Source organism: Prionailurus bengalensis, chromosome E4, assembly GCF_016509475.1.
Source record: "Prionailurus bengalensis isolate Pbe53 chromosome E4, Fcat_Pben_1.1_paternal_pri, whole genome shotgun sequence".
In the NCBI taxonomy this organism is placed as follows: Eukaryota; Metazoa; Chordata; class Mammalia; order Carnivora; family Felidae; genus Prionailurus; species Prionailurus bengalensis.
The window spans coordinates 15,095,264-15,106,806 of NC_057360.1; positions in this window are offsets into that span (position 1 = coordinate 15,095,264).

Below are 11,543 nucleotides of genomic sequence, written 5' to 3' on the forward strand. Positions count from 1 at the left end.
TAGGCCATCTCCATGGTTAGTTTTTCACTACGTTTTAAGTACCTCCAATACTTACATTTTTAATATTTTAGTTACAAAGAACTCTTCTTTATCTTACTAATGCCAATCAATTTTAGTATCTACCTGAAAAACCAGGTTAACAAAAATAATGATGCTAAACCAGGCCTAACAGAAGAGAATGTCTAGGTCAATTAGCAATGTCTGTCATGCAGGGGAGGAGATGTTGACAGCCTCTGAGACACACCTACAATTTCCTCACTTATTCTGCCTCCATCTCTCCTTACTATCACCTCCTTTTTCTACTGGCCACATTTCCTTTAGTGGCTATGGGACTCAAGTATATTATTATATATTTATATCAAGCTAATTTTTTTAAATTAAAGCCTCTTCTTCAACTTGGCATGTCAAGAGTATCTACCTATTTATTTCATAGCAACTTTTAAAGGATTTGGCTGACTTTGACCAAATTTATTAGTTACAAAAAGAATCCAGATACACAGTAAATTTCATTTGTATTTCAATCTATTCTGACATTGACCAAGAAGGTAGGAGTAGGTAACTGTTGATAAAATTTTTCAATATGTATAAGTAATTTCAGTAAGTAATTTTTAAACAAACACAAACACAAGTTGATGCATAAGTCTCAAAAACACAGCTTCTCTGGTTCTTGGCCCCAAACCTCCTTTTTAGAGTTTTAGAACTTCATCTGAGTACCTTAAAAGGAAGAAGTTTAGAAAGCATTCCCTTATTCAGTGACAGAACATTAAGCCAAGGGAAATAAAGAACTGTTTTGCAAACTCTTGGAACTCAGCTACTTTATTTGCCCAGTCTTTAAGGGTGGATGTTTCATTACTTGCCCAATCGTAAGAATTATTGGAAATCCCAGATAAGGCCTCTATTGTAAGTAACATTAAAAACAATTTTTTTTACTTATTTTTGAGAGAGTGCAAGCAGGGGAGGGGCAAAAAAGAGGAGGACAAAGGATCTGAAGCAGGCTCTGTGCTGACAGCAGCAAGCTCAATATGGGGCTTGAACTCATGAACTGCAAGATCATGACTGAATCAAAATCAGACACTCAAGTGACTGAGCCACCCAGGTGCCCCTTAAGTAACATTTTTATGTTAGGTATCTTAAACTCACAGAATCATCCAAGTAAATCATAAGCAGTGTAATTCACTCTTGGCCAACAAACATTTCTAGCCAAATTTCAGTCTCTCCATAGACACAGACCCCCAAGATAAATTAACTTTTGACACGTTATTTCTTCAGAAAGGGAACAAAGAACATGTAAGTGTGAGTAATGATAAAAACTGGAAAATAAAGTCAAATTTACGTCAAGAGTTGATGGTTATCAGTAGCATCTGGCATATGTCAACACACTTGTCCAAATCTATGACTCAATCTGAAAAGAGCCAGATTGATTCCTTGGATTTTGTATGGTTTAAATTAGAGATGCTGTTTTCTCTGAAGAAGCATTCATCCTTGACTGAATTTTCTTCTAAGCCATGGTGTGTGAGAAGGGAGGAGGAGGAGAAGGGAGAGTGAGGCATGTATATGTTAATAATGGCAAATGATAAACAAAAGTGGAAATCTTCCATCTTCTCCTTCTGTGGAGCAGGAAGGCTATGTCATGTGATATCAGGAGAACAAAAAGGACCACCCATCTCTCTCATAGGAGCTACACCCTGAACTCTTCTTTGTAGGCAAAATAACCCTGTTATCAGCTCATTTGGATAAATCTGTAATTTTTACTTTGGTATGAATTTATCTACCTATTTATTCATTATTCATTCATTAGTCACCATACATTTACTAACTGGCTCTAAGATGCCTGAATTGCTGCTAGATGTTAGAGATAAAACTGTAGATATGACATAGCTATTGCTTTCACTGAACCTAGGTTTTAGTAAAGGAAGTATACAAGCAATTTATCAATTATAGTTGATAAAAGACAAGACAGAAATATAGGATTTAATGAATGAAGAGGAAGTCTTCCTGGAACCAGTGATAATTAAGACCAGAGAAGGTAGATATTAAAAGTAGTCGGGGCGCCTGGGTGGCGCAGTCAGTTAAGCGTCCGACTTCAGCCAGGTCACGATCTCGCGGTCCGTGAGTTCGAGCCCCGCGTCGGGCTCTGGGCTGATGGCTCGGAGCCTGGAGCCTGTTTCCGATTCTGTGTCTCCCTCTCTCTCTGCCCCTCCCCCGTTCATGCTCTGTCTCTCTCTGTCCCAAAAATAAATAAACGTTGAAAAAAAATTAAAAAAAAAAAATAAAAGTAGTCAAAGAGGGGCGCCTGGGTGGCGCAGTCGGTTAAGCGTCCGACTTCAGCCAGGTCACGATCTCGTGGTCCGTGAGTTCGAGCCCCGCGTCAGGCTCTGGGCTGATGGCTCAGAGCCTGGAGCCTGTTTCCGATTCTGTGTCTCCCTCTCTCTCTGCCCTCCCCCGTTCATGCTCTGTCTCTCTCTGTCCCAAAAATAAATAAACGTTGAAAAAAAATTTAAAAAAAAATAAAAGTAGTCAAAGAGGGGCGCCTGGGTGGCGCAGTCGGTTAAGCGTCCGACTTCAGCCAGGTCACGATCTCGCGGTCCATGAGTTCGAGCCCCGCGTCAGGCTCTGGGCTGATGGCTCAGAGCCTGGAGCCTGTTTCCGATTCTGTGTCTCCCTCTCTCTCTGCCCCTCCCCCGTTCATGCTCTGTCTCTCTCTGTCCCAAAAATAAATAAATGTTGAAAAAAAAATTTTAAAAAGTAGTCAGAGAGAGAAGAAAATATTTCATGCAGAATAGAGCAACAATTTTAAGGAACCAAAAATAATTTATTCTGTTTGAGATGTAGGTATTTGAGAGTCGAGGGCAAAATTAGGTAGGCATGCTATATAAGACTGAAGAGACAGGTAGACACCAGACCTTAAAGTTATACATATATTATTTAGAAATTGTGTATGGCTATAAGAGATGGAAGTCACCAAAGAATGGTTTAAATAAGACACAGGGTTATTTTTCTCTCATGTACAACAAATCCAGGTATAGGCAGTCCAAATTATCTTCATGATGGAGGAAACATTAAAGATCTCAGCTTGGGGCGCCTGGGTGGCGCAGTCGGTTAAGCTTCCGACTTCAGCCAGGTCACCATCTCGCGGTCTGTGAGTTTGAGCCCCGCATCGGGCTCTGGGCTGATGGCTCAGAGCCTGGAGCCTGTTTCCGATTCTGTGTCTCCCTGTCTCTCTGCCCCTCGCCCATTCATGCTCTGTCTCCCTCTGTTCCAAAAATAAATAAACGTTGAAAAAAAATTTTTTAAAATAAAGATCTCAGCTCATTCTTGCTTTCAATTCTTTCATATTTAGTGCAGGACTTCTTTCTATAAGACCATTTCAATGCCTCAAGATGGCCACTTTAGTTTGTGCCACTATTCTTCCAGTCAAGGAGATTGAAAGAGAAAAAAAAAATAACAACAGGTGACATTCCCCCAATTAAGTTCCTTTTTTGATGAAACTTTTCTAAATGCTACATTTGAAACTTTGGCTTTTATTCCATTGACCAGAACTTAGTCATAATAACCATTCCTATAGGCAAGGGATGCTAGGAAATATGGTTTCTTAGCTGAGCACGGTTGCTCTCCCTAACAAAGTCAGGAAAAAGGGGAAAAAATATTAAAGGCAACTAGTAATCTTTGCTATGCCACACCATCTTAATTCTACCCTGTAGGCAATGGAGTCATCCAAGAGTTTCAAGCCAAGAAGTAACATGGTCAAACTTGACCTTAATTTTTTAAAAAGTTTAAAAAATTATTGAAAAATCTATTCTTATTACATATGCAGTCTATTTATATAATTTTCCATAAATTCATAAATAGGACTTCATAAATCATGTTTTTGGTGAAATATTTGATGCATGCAAAATAATATATATGTATGTGAACATTATGGAAGACAATAATAAAACAAATACTCATTACTCACTATAAAACTTAATAATCAGAATACTAGGGGTGCCTGGGTGCCTCAGTCGGTTAAGCACCTGACTCTTGATTTTGGCTTAGGTCATGATCTCACAGTTCATGGAATCAAGCCCCACATCGGGCTTTGCACTGAGTGCAGAGCCTGCTTGGGATTTTCTCTCTCCTCTCTCTTTCTCTGCCCCACTCTGCTCTGCTTTAATGTTTTTTAATAAACATTTAAAAAAAGAATCAGAATATTAGAAATACTTCCTCATGTTTAAAAGCCATCACCCACATAGAGTCAAAATACCCACACTTTTCAGCTGCGTATGACCATGCTTTTTGTAGACACATAGATAAGGAAAGGTGATAACAATATGAGGCCTCAGTGGCCTCATATTTTCCCCATTGTCATGACTCATTCTAAAACTATATCAATAATAGCTACTACATAATTAGTGCTTATTATGTTCCAGGCATTCTTCTAAATGCTTTACACATATGAAATAACAATGCCATCAGCGATTCTGTGAAGTAAATATTATCCTCATTTCTATTTTACAAACTGAGGCATGGAGTAGTTTAGTATCTTTCCCAAAGTTACACAGCTAGTGAATGGTAAACCAGGATTCACACAAGTCATCTGGCTGATGATGATGATGATGACAGTGGTTGGTGGTAGTTGCAGTCCTGGTGTTACCTTTTTCCCTTAAATATGGCTGCTTCTCTACTAGAATGTTAGTATAATCTCTAAAATTTCACCTGTCTCTAACATTCTAGTCTGATTCCTTGATGTTCTGAGGTTTTAAACTTGGCTTTGTGAGTGATTCTATCTATAGACAATTTCTTATTTTCTCCAAGTGTTTTAGTTGAGCAATCCTACTTACTGTAAAAGAAAAATCCCTAAATCTCAATGACATAAAATACTGGAAATTTCTTGCTATGTAGATCAAATAGGTGTTTCTGATTAGTGACAAGAGTGGGGAAAGAGGCTCTATTCCAAGCAGCTGGTTACAAGCCCAGGCTGAAGAAGGCTTCAGAATTTCCCTGGGGTTTAATATTAACCAGTAGATAAGAGAACATGGATGACTGCAAGTGGGAGGGGCTCTAACTCACATTTCCTTGGGTAGAACTCAGTCACATGACCACCACTAACTGCAAGGGAGGCTGGGAGTCCCAGAAAGAAGAGTAAATAGCTTTGTTGATTAACTAGTAGTCTCTGCTACTGTAAACCTTACTTTTCTTACTTTTCTCACCTCAATGCTAAGGCTGACTTTTTTTTTTAAGCCTGTAGAATTTTCAATAATGAAAACCTACAGCCTTACCACTTCACACAAATCAAAAAGTCTTCACCATTTGCTGATCATCCAAAATACTCCACTTGTATTACTCATCTTTCTTGCAAGCCCATATAAATTTGTCTTTACTTCTTTTAGAGGCTCTTAAGTCTTTGGTTTCTGTGAATTAAGATCCTGCAGGACAGGAGATGTGGTTTCTACAGGTGGCAACTAAAAATTATTAAACATCTTTAAAATGTCATGAACTACATCACTTAATCCTCTCAACAATCTAACATAATAAGTTTAATTATTGCTATCTGTATGATGGTGGAGCAAGGAAGGCAATAAGTAGGGGACCTACAAGTAAGTGATCAGCCAAAATATACAGCTGCTAGATGATGGTAAAGTCTCAACTTCAACTCAAGCCTCCATTGATTCCAAGTATTAGATTTATACCAGTTGTATTATTCTGCTACCTTTTACTTCTTTCAGATTCCCCAGAACACCTAGCACAATGTTAGTCACCTTGTGAAAACAAAAATTTAACAAATACTTGTTCAAGTAAATTGAATTGAATTTTATATGTCCTCAAATTTAATATACCTTTAGTGGAAACCTATGCTCTTGAAGGAAACTTATATCATCCCTTCCTTGATTTCTTGTCCTTTTCATTCCTGCTTTATTTTTAATTTTCCTTCACTTACATTCAGTCAGTCCTTTTGTTGATGCTTGTAAGGTCTATCTCAGCCTCTGCAGCCCCCCACCCCACCCTGAGAAGGTAGCTTTTATTTAGGAAGTTATGGCACACATTGTGCTGTCACTTAGCCACTTGAAAATTTCTGGCAAAAATCTTATGAAGAGCATAACTTACTATACTTTGAAAAATGTTCCTGTTTTATTTAACTTTATGGGGGAAAAAACAATTCAGACCTTCCTATGAAATGTGATTCTAGACACAATTGTCTACATGTATGCACTTAGCTCAGGACACTATTCTTTCTCCACGCTCCTCAGCTAGATTTTATTCCTCTTCCAGACAGACTCCTATCGGGTGGTATATGAGTTATATTTTCAATTGACACTAAATTAATGGACAATCTGCCAAGCTAGAAGAAGAAAGGAATACTTTTTTTTTTCATCTAACACCAGCTGGCTAAAGCCTCCTCTTACAAATGTCTTTTGCTCGTAAGCATATTGCTGGGCTAGAGACTCAGAATGAATGCTACAGCATCCTTATATCTTGTACAAAGTACCTTGTTTAAGGAAATTGTAAGCAGGTAATTAGTAATGGTGTAATTGATCTTTTTGTGTATATGTAATTATGGTTTATGATGTTTGTCTAATAAATTATATCCATAGGAAGTAAATACTTTTAGAAAACAGTAAAACTGTGGCTCCTTGGGGAGCTATTTCCATACTACCAATCTAGACCAAGCAAAACAAAACAAAAACATTTGCTGGGGGGCAGGACCTGGATTTGTAGAAGGAACTTTTCACTATTTAATGAAGAGACATTATTAATGAAGATACTTTATCCTTCAGATATTACATCACTTTGGGGAAAAAAGAAATGTGGACCCAGTATGAGAGTTTTATTAGCAATATCAGTGTTTTATCTCTGTACCTGCTAAATTTCTTCAGGGTAAATCATTTATTTATTCACACAAAAAAATATTTACTGGCCAACTTTATATGCTTAGCACTATGCTAAGTACAGAAATTCATAATTTTGAAAATAATAAGGTCATAAAAGAATTATATAATATATAATGGGAATTCAGAGAAAGGAAAAGCTTTCTTCTGCCTACTGGAATTTAAAAAATCCTTATAGAGGAATTTTTTTCAAGCTGAGCCTTGAATGATTATTATACATTTACTTTATTCCACATTATACACAACAGTTTGAGAATAGCAATTCTAATATATAACTGCCATCAATAATGCAATTAGTGGGGCGCCTGGGTGGCGCAGTCGGTTAAGCGTCCGACTTCAGCCAGGTCACGATCTCGCGGTCCGTGAGTTCGAGCCCCGCGTCGGGCTCTGGGCTGATGGCTCGGAGCCTGGAGCCTGTTTCCGATTCTGTGTCTCCCTCTCTCTCTGCCCCTCCCCTGTTCATGCTCTGTCTCTCTCTGTCCCAAAAATAAATAAACGTTGAAAAAAAAATTAAAAAAAAAAATAAATAATGCAATTAGTAAGAACAGCTTAAAATATATATATATATTTTTTTAATTTTTTTTTTCAACGTTTATTTATTTTTGGGACAGAGAGACACAGAGCATGAACGGGGGAGGGGCAGAGAGAGAGGGAGACACAGTATCGGAAACAGGCTCCAGGCTCTGAGCCATCAGCCCAGAGCCCGACGCGGGGCTCGAACTCACGGACCGCGAGATCGTGACCTGGCTGAAGTCGGACGCTTAACCGACTGCGCCACCCAGGCGCCCCATTAAAATATATTTTTAATAATCCTCCTCATTCTTCCCTACCCATTTTAAAGTTATAATATACCTACATGTCAGAGGATATAGCCATTATATACCATAGTCTCTTCCTTTTAAGCCTTATTTTTGTAAAAACCAGGTGTTTCATGATCACAAGTTCTTAGGTCAATGTCTGTCTAGTTATTTTAGTTGTCTGGAGCTCATTTTCTAATAGATTCTTCATGAAGGCTCACAGGAACAATATTTTCTGAGTTCTTTTTTAAAAAAATTGTTTAACGTTTATTTATTTTTGAGACAGAGAGAGACAGAGCATGAATGGGGGAGGGTCAGAGAGAGGGAGACACAGAATCTGAAACAGGCTCCAGGCTCTGAGCCATCAGCCCAGAGCCCGACGCGGGGCTGGAACTCACGGACCGCGAGAACGTGACCTGAGCCGAAGTCGGATGCTCAACTGACCGAGCCACCCAGGCGCCCCTTTTCTGAGTTCTTAAAAGTTGAAAACAACTTATCCATGCCAAACTATACTTGAATGTCAGTTTTGCTGGATATAAAATCCTTTGGCTCATATTTTTTCTGTTGGGTCTTTTAAATATATTTTCTCCTTTCTTCTGGTTAAAGTGTTTGTGGCAGGCTGCATGATGCCCCCACCTCAAAGATATCCATGTTCTAATACCTGGAACCCGTGAATATTACCTTACATGGCAAAAAGCACAGTGCAGATGTGATTAAATTAAGGATCTTCAGATAGGGACATTATCCTAGATTATCCAAATGGGCCCTAAATGTAATCACAAGTATCCTGATGAGAGGGAGGCAGAGGCAGGTAGGGAGGTAAAGGCAGAAAACAATGTAATGGTTGAAGCAAGGAGAGAAAATGTGAGGTGATATGGGGCTATTAACCAAGGAATGAGAATAGCCTCTAGAAGCTGACAAAGAATTGGATTCTTCCTGAGAGCTTCCAGGAGGATGTAGCCTCTTTTACATTTTTATTTTAGCCCTGTAAGACTCTTTACAGACTTGCGGCCTCTAAAACTGTAAAAGAATAAATTTCTGTTATTTTAAGCTAGTTAGTTTGTGGCAATTTGTTAGAGCAGACAGAAAAATAATAGTGTTCGTGAGTCTGGTGATAATATTTTTGCAAAGACACTTAAGGAATTTTTCATATTTTCTTAAGTTCAGTAATTTTTAAAATTCAGTCATTCAGGGTCAGTATTCCTAAGGTATGTACACTGCATTTCAATTTGTGTTTTCAAATCTTTTTCTATTTCAGAAGTTTTTTAAATTATAGTTTTAGTATTTCTCCTGTTTTCTGTATTAGTTTTCTTCTTCAAGGACTACTGTTACCTTACATATTGGATCTTCTTTGCCTAGTTTCAATACTGTCACTTTCTCTTGAACACCATACCCATACAAACAAGCTGGAACCCACATCTGTCTGTAGGTACCACCAACTTTGAGGACACGGGTGACGGCAGGGAAAATTAGATCCCACAGAGCTGTATAAATGCCTGGCTTGGGACTTGGAGAAGCTATAGAAGATCTGCAAGGAGCTAGATGAGCTGTGGGCCCAGGTGTTGCCCCACAGAAGCATAGTGAGCTGGCAGATCCACAACAATGACTGTGAGCTGCCACAGTACCTGGCACTGTACTCTAGCCTTTCAAGTATAAAGATGGCCGCTCCTTCATTTCCACCTTCCAGATCTCATGCAGACTTCTCCCTGTAACTCTATAGGGAAAATAATTCTAGGAATTATTCTTCCATGTTCACTAACTTGTGCTAGTACAAACCCACCACAGTTCACCCCTTGTCAACAGGGCATCTTTAATCATAATTTATTTCCAAATAAATATTATATCAAAATGATGGTTCCACCCAGTGATGCAGCTGTCCCTTGTACAATATTCTAGCTCTTCCCCAAATAAGATCCAAAGTTCATTCATCCATCTGTGGATGATGTTCCTTATTTTTGCAGCTGAGTCATACTCCCTCTTTGATATTATGTTACTTAAAATACAAGATGTAAAGTTAACTACTATTAACAGATGACAAAGGAATGGAGAGTTGGAAGGAAAACATTGGTTAGTACATACATCAATGTAGTCATATCAGAATTAGGAAGGAATACAACTAGTAGATTCCTCATTTCTAAAACTGGTCACATGGTCATAGATAGTATTTTTAACTTCCTTTTCCCACTCCTCACCCCAACTCATTGGCCCCTGTCAGCATTTTGGTTTCAAGCAGCTGGTTTCTCCCAACTTTCACATCTTGAGTTAAATGTCATCTTTTCAATGAAGTCTCTTCCCAACTTAAAGTGGATAAGCCCTTTTTGTTTCTTCTATTACTCTGACTTGTTCTTTCCTTGTTTTTATTTGTTGTTTCTTATTTCTTCCAGACTCTCAAAACAATAATGGTTTTAATGAGTGAACACATTAATCTCTCCCTTTATCTACCACCTAAACCCTATCAATCATTAGGTCCAATTTTTTGCTTTACAGATCCATTTTTTGCTTTACAGACATCAACACTTGGTTTCTTATTTGGTAGCCTGGCTTCTAGCTTCTTCCCACTCAGTTAAGACCACATACTATGGTAAATACCTAGTGAAAAGAAACTATTTCATATTTGTATTTAGATTTCTAGTATCCAGCACAGTAGGCACATGGTAACATACAGTAGAAATTCAATAATTATCTGTGGATGAATGGTTAAAATATTATTAATTATATAAGGGATGTCATATAAGAAATCTACTGATTCTCATGATGGTCTCCTTATCTTAGGAATTCAGTACTCTAAAAATGAAAATTCATAGGCAAAATTCTTTTGGACTTGCACATATCTGCTTTTTAAAAAAATGTGTATTTGATGAGTAATAAAAATGAGATTTAACTGTAAATGGAATGAGAAGTGTTTTGCATCAATTTTTAAGAGTTTAAAATAGTAGGAACATGATTAATGGGACATAAATAGTATTCATGAAAAAATATAAAAATCACGTGGCACATTTTATCCATGTATGTTAGGGGCAGAATGGATGATAGACATGATAATAGCAAGTATTGGGGGCTTAAGAATAAAAGAAGATTAATAATAACAGCTCATTTTAATTTCTAATGAGGAAAAAAAATATCACAAAATGCCTAGCACAATGCCTGATGTAAAATAGAAGTAGAACAAATTTAGGTTGACTGCTTGACTATTGCTTGATTCATAATAATGAAGATATTTTACAAATTAAAAGATTCAAGTTGCCTTAAAGAATGGTCATAGGATTATAGAATGTTACCTCTTAAAATTCATTGCAAGGGGAAGATATAGATTGTCATATACTAAAAATCTCTAAGGTAACATATGTTCTTATTAATAAATAGTGTACCCTAAATAAAAGTAGACAGCTGGACTGAAATGACCTTTAGAGATTACTTCCTGCTTATATTTCTACAATATCAAGTCTTGTTGATTATTTTTTTATTTTGTTATTGTTCTTCTTTTAACCTCAAACCTCAAAAACCAAAGGTCAAGACAGCATAATCAGTAGGAAAATGAAAGGTCTTTTATATACATCAGCAATAAAGAGAGTGTATATGAAAGTAAAAGTATTTTCTCAGCTTTGACATGACTCCAAGGAAACCCAAATGCTGAAATTCTGTGCTTCAGCTCTTAAAATCCCTCTGTTTTCTACCACAGATGGGCCATGAAAAGATAAACAAAGTCAACCAGTTCCATTAACCAAAATGCTGGTCAGGACCATGTTTAACTGTGCTCATGCACAATGGCTTCAGATATCTCAAGGACTGTGGCAGAAAGCTGGAATACCCTGGATGCTTAGCATCCTCTTCCTATGTCAACTCCCTGCCAGCTTCCAGATAGAATGCTACCTTAATTGTC